Source organism: Centruroides vittatus, unplaced genomic scaffold, assembly GCF_030686945.1.
Source record: "Centruroides vittatus isolate TY-2023 unplaced genomic scaffold, ASM3068694v2 contig_150, whole genome shotgun sequence".
Lineage (NCBI taxonomy): Eukaryota > Metazoa > Arthropoda > Arachnida > Scorpiones > Buthidae > Centruroides > Centruroides vittatus.
In genome coordinates this window covers 2,458,383-2,469,498 of record NW_027120928.1, presented here as the reverse complement: position 1 = coordinate 2,469,498, position 11,116 = coordinate 2,458,383, and the positions used below count along the sequence as shown (strand labels likewise).

Below are 11,116 nucleotides of genomic sequence, written 5' to 3'. Positions count from 1 at the left end.
GTAATTTCACTCTTTTACATAATATTTAAAATTTTATCTCTATTCTTGTATCAAAGTACATGGAAAACGGAAAGTTTCAAAACTATTTTTAGTTTCGTATAATGCTTTTGCTGATTTCTTTTTAGAAAACAATACTAAATGAAAAATAACATTTGTTGATATCAAGCACGTCACTGGAGTTGTGTGCAATCAAATCTCTTCGCAACATAAAGGAGGAAGTTTTATGATGGTTATACCATATTATTTATGAATTATGTTCAAATCTCTGATGTTATCTAAACTTTCTACTTCAAAAAGTACCTACTTTTGAACTAAATGATAAGATATATATATTGCTTTTCCATTTTAAATGTGTTATAAAGAACACAATGATGAATTATAACAGAGTTACGGAAGATAGTAAGAACAATTTGAGAAAAGATACAAGTTAATTATACTATGCAGTACTTACTTTGTATATTTAATACTGAGTATTCATTCAAGGCACAAAAAATATGATCCATCTCTTATGTAAATAATGATATTAAGAGTAGCATTTGATATTCATAGTGTAAACTATGATTCAGAATCAAACAGCTGTCATAAGTTTCCATTAACTAAGCAGCTGTTTTAGTGGAAAATTCAGTGTCTTTTACGTGCATTCAATAGGAATTCTCTAGGGATATATTCTGAATTCCATCATATTGTTTGGAAGAGGTTCATCATAAAATGGACCAGAGATCTGGTTATTATCAAGTTAAATTGATCTTCAACCTGATTAGAGTATATGAAATGTGTACAGTAAAGTGTTGTTATTAAATTGTAATATATAATTATAAATAATAATAATAATAAACTAATGAGTAAAATGTGAATTTAGAGTATAAATTTTGCATTTGGTATTGTCTTAAATACGTTTTTTAATATAAATTCGTATCGAAGTAATCTATAAATATCTTTGCACTTAATTGTTTTCACTGTTTAAATTTCTTTTTGTTCTCTAGTGAACTTCTTTCCTAAGCTTCTCATTAAAAAACTGAAAGGACGAATTTAAATATAAGCTAAACAAGCTATATAGATTCCTAATCTATAGCTTGTTTAGCTTATATCTTTAGATACGATGCCATTAACGTTCGTAGAGTGAGGTTCTTAACTCTTCACAGTTTTAAATTTATCAATGTTTGATAGAGGAGAACAGCTTAGGAACACAAGTATATATTTATATATTTATTTTTTGAATATTAAATTTGTTACTCTAAAAATAAGTTATGACTAATATATAGAATACCACACCTGATACTAGTTTAACAATGAAAAATTCGATATAATTTTAAAGTTAAAATAGGGAAATGTAGGATGCAATACATACATTCAATCATTCCAATTTTTAAATACAATAAATCTTTCTGAAAATAAACGTAAACTTAACGCCATAAAAATCATTTCATATAATAGATTATCTTTTTATCGTTTTCTTGATGGATAAAATGTTTAAAGAAAGGAAAGAAATATTTTTCACGCGATAGAAAACTGAACGTCTATTCAAACTTCTGATGTAAAATGTATGAAACTATAGAATATCTAGTATAATAATAATAATCGAAGTCGATAAAAATGTTCGCCAAACTCCAAACAATTCTAAAAATATCTTTTCACTTTATTGAATTGCTATGTGATGCTTCTCTCGCCTATAGGACTCTATATAAAGATTTATAAATATCATATCTTGTTATAGACATCATATACTGTATACATAAAGTTCTACTATCAACTGATAGCTATACTACTAAAACTTAATTTTATCTATAAAAAAAAGGTGTGGAAAAATATAAAGTTAATCTTATAATGTTTACTACTTCATACCAAAATTGATTTTCTTTCTTTTTATTTATTACATTTTTTAAAGAAAAGTTTAAGTGTAAAATATACAGTGTGTTCCAGAAAGACTAAACCAGGCTTATGTTTGGTCCTACTAAATAAAGAAAACAGAAATTTTGGAAGTATAAATAAATCTCTGACCTTAAAACTACTCGTATAAGCATATATTTACTACAACCTTATAGTAAATATATGCACTAAATATATAAATATACTGTATCGATACTAAAATGTATAGTGTATCCCAGGAGGGCATTCTAGATTTGAATCTTTGGACCTGTTGCATATAAAAATTTTAAAATTTGGAAGTACGAGTGTATGTAAAAAAATCTAATTTAAGTTCAAAGGTCAAAACAGCAGCATGATAAAGGTATAGACGTAAGACAGCCTTTCCGAGACACAATGAATATAAATATATACATTAACTATATAAATATACGCTGAAATCAACAGTGTGTCCCAGAAAGACAGTTTCAGGCGCATGTTTCTGATTCTAGTAGATATATCGATAGTAATTTGAAATTATACGTGTATTAATAGACCAGAATACTGCGCTTTATCATGCAATGTTTACCTTTGAACTTTACAGATATAATTCTAGGACGGCCTTTATGGGATATACCGTATATAAATACATACAATAATTGTATAAATGTCATTGTATATTTATAAACTGTATATAAATATATGCACTAATATAGTGCATATATACAGTGTGTTCCACAAAAAATCAACCCCGAAAGTCCTACTAAATATAGAAATTTGAAATTTTGTGTTTACGAAATGATATAAAACTACAATTCGTCGTTTTTGCCCCGTATGTTGACCTTTGACCTTATACAACTAGGCTTGAAAATGCCTTTCTGAAACACACTATATGTAAATGTGTACACACTAACTCGAAACTTTAAAATAAATTTAGTTTTAATTAGTTATATATTTTAAGTTTACATGTTACAGATTTAATTCGATTAACACATTACCATTTAATATTCATTAAAATTGTTCATTAGTGCGTTTGCTTAACTCTTGGGACGTGTGATTATAGAATCATATAACCTTAGTTTCTCACCATCATAAATACAAATTTTGAACTTGCTGTCATCTAGTGGCAGAGAATTTAACTTTTTTATAGATAATTTGAATTTTTTAATGGATATTTTTCCATTAATTTTTATAAAGAACTTATAAAACTCAATCTTTAATTTTCATATTGATTTTACCTTAATTTAAATAAATTTTTAATTAGAAATGCATTATTTGTTGACGTACGAATGTTACGCGAATGAGAAAAGTTAAAAAAATAATAATAAAAGGAAATTTTATTAATCACCAATTTTAAAACAATGATAAAATGTAATTGATAATGTAAATTATATATTTTAATTTTATTAAATAAATAAATATTTATTATTATTTTAATGTAATGTGTTTACATGAAGCTTTATAAAAATATTATTTTCTAATTAAATAAAAATTCTTTTAATTTGAATAGCTTGTACCTTCATTACAGTGTTTTCTTTATAAAATGAATAATTTTAAAACATTAAAAGTTAAACATATTGATGATATTCTAAATAAATATAATCAATAGCGTGTTAAAAAATATTTTAAAAATTATTTAAAGTATATAATTAAATCATCATCATCATCATCATCAAGGACAGTTGACTGAGATGATGATAATTCACCCAAGCTAGAGATTTGGCATTATCTATTCTATTATATTCATTCACAATTTCTATCATCACCACAATCATCCAAGCCAGCTGGTTTACGTCATCAAATCAATTATAATCATCCCGATCAGTTGATTTGAACGATGATAACTCATATAATCAAGTGTTCTAGCATTCAAACTTCGTTAAAATGGAAAAAAAATCGATACTTTATTCATTTCTTACTTTTATTCGAGTGTTAAAACAAATTTATCATTAAATTTTTGATATAAATCATCTCGAAACATTAATTAAAATCAATAAAAATTACATCATCATCAACAGGTGTCCGTGAATAGAACAATGTAGAAAAGTTTATTATCTGTCCACTGTCTATCAAGAAACTTACATAAAATGTAAGAAATGTATTGATAGATACGATAATATTTTGGCATCTAATGTTGAAAACTCTATCAGTTCCTTTATATAAGTTACTACTTAAGTTTGGCAATAATCCAATACACTTACATTCTCGTTGACCCAGTGCACTTCTGACAAATTTAGGTACACTTTCTATATTTATTATTATAGTTTCTATTAAGACAAATCCTATTACAAAACAAAAATCTTTACAGATGTAAATCATCCATCTTCAATAACAGAAAAAAAAGTAATTTAAAATTTGCTCTTTCTTTTTGTATAAATTACTCCATTAAATAAATTGAAACAACTCGAGCATATCTTGCCAGGATGCTTTTATAACATTCATCAACTCTTAACGTATAAATAACGGTAGGGTGTGTGTGTGTTTGTGTTACGTCACAGTATACATGTTCCTTACTGTAATTCTAAAGGTTTATAACACGGCTGCAAGTGTGTCTATTGTTAAAATTTCCCATGCAGAAGGTAAAATAGAGAGGAGTTTCTTGACAATCTCACGATGATAAAAGAGCTGAACCTCCCACGCACGCTCACTAACCACTTTTGATCATCATTCAACGCAGGCGCATGGGGTGGAGAATGTACAGAGCGTGTTTAGTTCAGAGTCGTTGGCAAGAATATAGAGTTTCTCATTAAACAAGGCATGTATATGCATCACCCATCCATTATAAGAACTGAATAATACTATTATTTAATCAATACATGACATATATATTATGATATATTTTAGGTAAGTACAGTACATATATTTGAATACTTTACATATATTTTAATTCTTACCTTCCTTTAACTCTTAGTGTTTTTATTTTATTTTAATTTTATTGTCGTCAAGATCGTTTACATTCGATATCGTTCCCTTAACACAGAATATATACGATCGTTCCTCTATTGATTTTGCTTGTAAATAAAGGCTAAAAATAAAAAAAGGGTTCACTTACCTTGACTAATTTTCTGGACATTGATCTTGAAAGCTTTGTTTTTATTTATTTATTTTTTATAAGTAAATTTCTACAATTTTAATTGTTTTATATATATATATATATATATATAAAATATATATATATATATATAATTATAATTACTTTATGATTATAAAACATACAAAATATACAATTTATATGGTATATTAAAATTTTATTTTATTTATTATTTATATTTTAATTTTATTTATACTTTAACAATGTTAAGTCGTAGTATCAATGTACAATTAATTAATTAATTTAAATTTTTCTAATTTATTTTAATAAACTTCTAAAGTAAAAACACGCTTATTTTCTGGTGAAAAAATTAACAGATATTTATTTTAATTTATTAATTAATTACAATAAATTCGATTAATATATAAACACTTGTTTCTCCGTTTATTTTCGTTATATTAAAATTTACTAATAAAAAATTGTATATAATAATTTAATGAATAATTTTAATTAAATTTTCAAGCCAAATAGATTTTTTATTAATTAAAATTTTAATAATTAGCTGATAAGAGTTAATGCATCATGATTGCTTTAATTACTGATTTCATCACTTTAAAGTATTATAGATAATGTTAAAACTTAAGTAAAACTCATTAAAATATTATTATTATTAATTTAATTTTAAAAAAATTTATCTATTTAAAAATAAATTAAGAAATGTTAATTTAAAAAGAAATACTTCACTTACCATTAACGAACTAATGTGAAGTATGTCAAATAATAATTTATATTTTATCTTGTTTTATAATTTAAAATTTAATGAGTGGATTTTTCTGTTGTTTCTGCAATAAAAAAGGAAGACCGTTATTAATTTTATTTAAAAATTTGTTTTTTTTAATGTCAAAAATTGAATTTTTATTTTAATTTTTAAGGTTGAATTTCTACTTATTTGAAATCATATTATTCTAGTTTGAATTATAAAAGTAAAAGAACTAATCAAATTTAACTAGTATTAAGTAAATTATATATCATTTGTAAAGTTGATTACAGTATAGATAACAAAAGTCAGTCATACAAATCCCGAGCGAGATTGCTTATCAAAACTTTTTGTCTAGACATTAATTTCCCAACCTTTCGATCGCGAACTCCAACGCCGTTTCGAGTAATATTATACCCGTTTTGTAAATCTAAAAGAGTTATAAAATTGATTTAAAGAATTACCATCGGTTTGGAACTAATTTAGATTTAAATTTATCCAATTAAATTTAGAAATAAGCTTGTAAAATATAACAAACATTAACAATATGAAAGGGATAAAGTATTGATTTTTATATAAAATGTAATTAAGTATTGTATATTTAGAATAGTCAAAATATATGTTATATGTATACTTAAGATTATAATTATGAATTTACTTGCAGTAAACATAATATCATCTCGTAAATTTGATGAAGTGGAAACGTATCTGTATGTCGTGTCCTTATTATTAACGCTATCCAATTTATCAAAATAAGATTATTCAATGGATTAAAATTAATGTAATCAAATATTATATACAGTACGAATGACATATTTACATTTTATCCATTTTAAATGATCGATTTAATACTTAATTATTAACAGTTAATCAAAATCAAGCTACCAATAAGGTACAATTTTTATGTTTAGGAAACAATATGGTTAGCCCAAAGGCCAGTTAAACTAAATTTCTATCTTATTCAAATTCTTAGTCATACATTTATAATATTTCTAAAAATTAAAATTGTATAAAGTATCCGTTATGATATTTTATTTTAGAAAGTTTTTATATTATTAATTCTTATAAAATGGAAAAAGCTTAATTTCGAGGGTAGAGATGATTTTTATAAGGTTTTAAAAAATTCTTAAATGATAATAACGAGTAAAATCTTCATTAAGTCCGATCCTACTCGAGATATGCCACGTGACCCCTTCTCTCTCCTCACTTTGGTGACCTTTAATAACAAAAATTTAATCCTTACTACACGACCCTCCATGCTAAATTTCAGAGATTTTAAACAAGAGGCACAGGAGTTATTAAGCTTCGAATTGGGTGAAGAAAATTGTGCCCTCCCTACAGGCAAATATCCACGCATACCAAAAAAAAAAAAAAAAACGGTTTGTTTCGGCATTTCTCGACGTTATAAAGTCCACCGAGATCAAAAATGTAAAATCTCGGAGGTCATTTTTTGACCGATCGGCATATTTTTCTTCTGTTATATATATTATATGCGATCGGTCCTTATATAAATACTAACCCTGTGTTCTTATATAAATACGTGTATATATATATATATATATATATAATAAATTTGCCCTTTAAAAGTGGAATATTTATAAGGATAACTTCAACAAACTAATATCATATTTATAGAATTTACAGGATATTCATATTTATATTTATAAAAATAAAAATGCGCCTCTTCGATTTTTTATTTTTTCTTACTGTATTTAACTTTTTTCTACTTACTTATTCTTTTTAAATTTTCAAAAAAATATATAAATTGTACACGATATATATATTTTTTGAATTAAATTCTTATATTCTTTAATGAAAAATGGAACAGATGCTTCTTTTTTCACACGAAGAGGATAAAATGTATGACATTTATTTAAAGTGCGTGAGTAGATGTATGTATTTTTTATTTTTGGGGTGGGGAGGAAGCATCAACTAAAAGTCGTGTACAACGTCTTCGTGTTAGATGACAAAATGTACATTCAAAAAACTTTATCAACATTCTGTAAGCTTTGCTACAGCATGATACAATGACATCAACTGTCATACTGAGTTCCTAGAATAGAATAATACAGTGAAAACTTTTTTAGAACTGATGTGTCACGTTCTCCTACACTTTTTCAAGTAATGCATCGCATTATTCGCATTTTTAAAAGGAATTATAATGTATTTGTATATATACTATTTTATATTTTATTACAAAAATATTTTAAAACTTGTAATTATAGTGTGTAAATACTTTGCTTGTATAATATTTAGTTTAAGTATTTTTAAGGTTTAAAAAATTGAAATAATACTTATAAAAATTTAATTTAAATTTATAAATTTGATGCTAAAATTTAAATAAAAAGTATTTGATTATTACTTGTTATTTAATTAAAATTTAAGCAAAAAATTTTACGTATTTTTAACTTATTTTATTCATTAATTTCAAAATTTTATAATAATTTTATTAAATATATAATAACGTTTAATTAATATTTATTTATTTTATGTACTTTTTCATATTATATTTTAAGTTAAATTAATTACTAATTTAAAGATATTTATAGGAAAATTTAACATAAAAAGCTAAACTTCTAAAATCCCAAATGTCATTCCAAATGGAGAGAAATTTTCATTATTTATAATTATTTTCCCGAGTAATTTCCTTTGAGTTATTACCGATTTCGTATACTATTTAATAATAATAACAATAACGTTAGTTTGTTTATTTTCGCAAAAACAACGATGAATTTTACACGTACAGTACATACTTAATGTCGTTTATAATTCAGACGAATAAATTTTTATGGATTTTCTATTCATATAGAATATAAATTATATAAACTAATCGATATAACTTTATCATTATTTGAAAGGAACAGCACCTGTTAGAAATTATTTTAAAAGTGTTTTCAGTTTTTATAACTTACATTATAACAATATATTGAATGTTATATATAACAGAGGGAAAGTATGGCAATCGGTCAAAAGATGACCCTCAAGACTTTTACATTCTTGGATTGAAGATACCTTAAAACGTCGAGAAATGCAAAAAATGGGGTTCCCCCCTTGTCTATGGATATTTGCGTATGAGAAGGGCACGATTTTCATCGCCCAATTCGAAGCTAAATAACTCCTGTGACTCTTGTCTAAAATCTCTGAAATTTAGCAGGGAGGGTCGTATATTAAGGGTATTGATGTTGTTACATAATTCTGGATATCTTCTATTTCGAAGTTAAGACAATGAAGAAAATATACACATTTTCAAGTCTATGTTTTAACCATGTGAATTTTCTACTTACTGTTTGTCTTTTCGTGAAGTTTTTCTTCATGTGTTTTTAGCTGTTACTTCTGTGGTTGGTGAAAATGGATTAAACATAGACTTGAAAATGTGTATATTTTCTTCATTGTCTTAACTTCGGTATTGATGTTATTAAATTTTTGTTATTAAAGGTCAACAAAGTGGAGGATAGAAGGGGTTACTTGTCGTATCTCGAGTGGGATCGGGCTTACTTAAGATTTTACTCGTTATTAGCATTTAAGATTTTTTTAAACCTTATAAAACTCTTCTCTACCCTCAAAATTAAGCTTTTTCCATTTTATAATAATTAATATTATAAAAAATTTTTAAGTAAAATATCTTAACAGATGGCACCACGCGTAATTTTAACTTTTTTTGCCGGGAAAGTTACTCAACTCGTTGCTGGAATTTTTTATAATAAAAACGTGTTTAAATTTTAGAATTTTATTTTGCTGTCTTCTTAACAGTGAGATTTAATAAATACTTATTTATTTAAAAATACTTTAAAGCACATTTTAAGCGCTTGTGTAATATTTATTTCCTGTTTTGTACGAGCTTCTAACTTTTAGAAGAGGGATGAATAAACATCAATTCAACCATACTGATGTTTGATATGCTTTATAGAATATAAGTATTTGTCAATTTTAATTTCAAAACTTTTAAATTTGTAATCTTCTAAATGTTGTTTTAAGTTTTATAAATATTCACTACATATTCACAGGAAGGAAAGTGTAGGATTTACATATAACTACAGTGCTAAAGATAGATTTTTAACAATATCTTGACTAGATGCCTACAAGATAACATATCTCGTTGTAAACAGGTGTGAGCAAGTGTTAACTTTTTGAAATGTCTTCAGTCTCATTACTTTGTAATGGGTCATTCACAGTTTATTTCTTATTCATGTGTCTTGAATACATGAATTTTACATTGCAAAGCTTTTATGAATTTATTATGCTGTAAATAGGTAATTTTAACATAACTAAGCTCTAAAATTCATTTCATGTAATACTTAAATTTGATTTTTTTAAACTTTAATTATTTAATATAAAATATAAAGAGATCTTTTCTACTTATTAATTAATACATAAATTAATTATTTATCAATGTGTTAAATGTCTAAATAATGTACTGGTATTTAAAATTTAATAATATTCTTATAGATATGATGGTATAAACACTAAATTATTAATTATTACTGTGATTCTGCTATATTTTGATGTAATTTATAGCTTAATCGCTTCATTTTCTAGAGTATTTTGGCTTTCATTACATACATTAAATCTATAATTAATAAGATCTGTCAATAAAATATTAAAAAGTATTTTTATTTATAAAATTATTCAAGTTCAATGATTCTTTATAGGTTTTTATCCTATAAAAACAATACAGTTAAGGATAGATAATTAATTTTTCTATTAAATAATAAATAGAGAAGACAGTTTTATATTTTATATTAACTTATTAAAGATTAAAAAATCAAATTTAAGTATTATTTTGTGAGAAAAATATTAAAATAACTATTCAGTTAGCTTATTATTGATATAAGTTGATATAAAAATTTGCATTGCAGTATATTAATTAATTAATTATATTTATTATACTTAAATAAATTAAACTTCTTCAATTTATATTTTTTCTCTTTATTTTAATTTTCTTTATTTAGATATATTTAAAAAATTAATTACTACTGTTGATGATAATTCTAGTAAAATGCTTTCAATATTAAAAATAAAATGTATGCTAAATTTAATTAATTCGAAGCATTTTATTAAATTAAATTGAAAATTCTTTTTATCTACAAATCAATTAAATATATACAAAAAATATGATAAAATGCACGTAAAAAATTTTTTTGAATTTATTCTTATCAAATGTTCTTTAAAATCAATATCAATTCACTAGAAAATATCAATAATTAATATCTTAATTATAATTTTTACATTGAGAGGATAATGAGCTGTTAAGAATATACAAAGCCCGTTTATCTGGACCTGATTAACAAAATTCCGGATAAACCGAAATTAGTGGGGTATTATAATTAAAGTGCTTGCTGGAAATACTATTTAATGATTGAAAACAATAGGAAAACTAAAATTACATACTGTAAATACCAGAATAAAAGTTACTCAGTACATACAAACAGTATGTATTGTACAGTAAAACCTGTGTAAACCGAAATCGTGTGGGAAATATTTTTTCC

At 24.4% G+C, this 11,116-nt stretch overlaps 1 protein-coding gene across 1 annotated transcript in view; it reads left to right on the top strand.

Moving 5' to 3' along the window:
• The first annotated feature begins 4,369 nt into the window (after positions 1 to 4,369).
• The window catches only part of LOC136968638 (epithelial membrane protein 1-like), a 72,271-nt gene continuing 65,524 nt past the window's right edge, over positions 4,370 to 11,116 (top strand). Inside the window, exon 1 of the mRNA XM_067262641.1 lies at positions 4,370 to 4,686. The gene's annotated coding sequence lies outside the window, so the exon portion shown is untranslated. The remainder of the gene's footprint in view (positions 4,687 to 11,116) is intronic.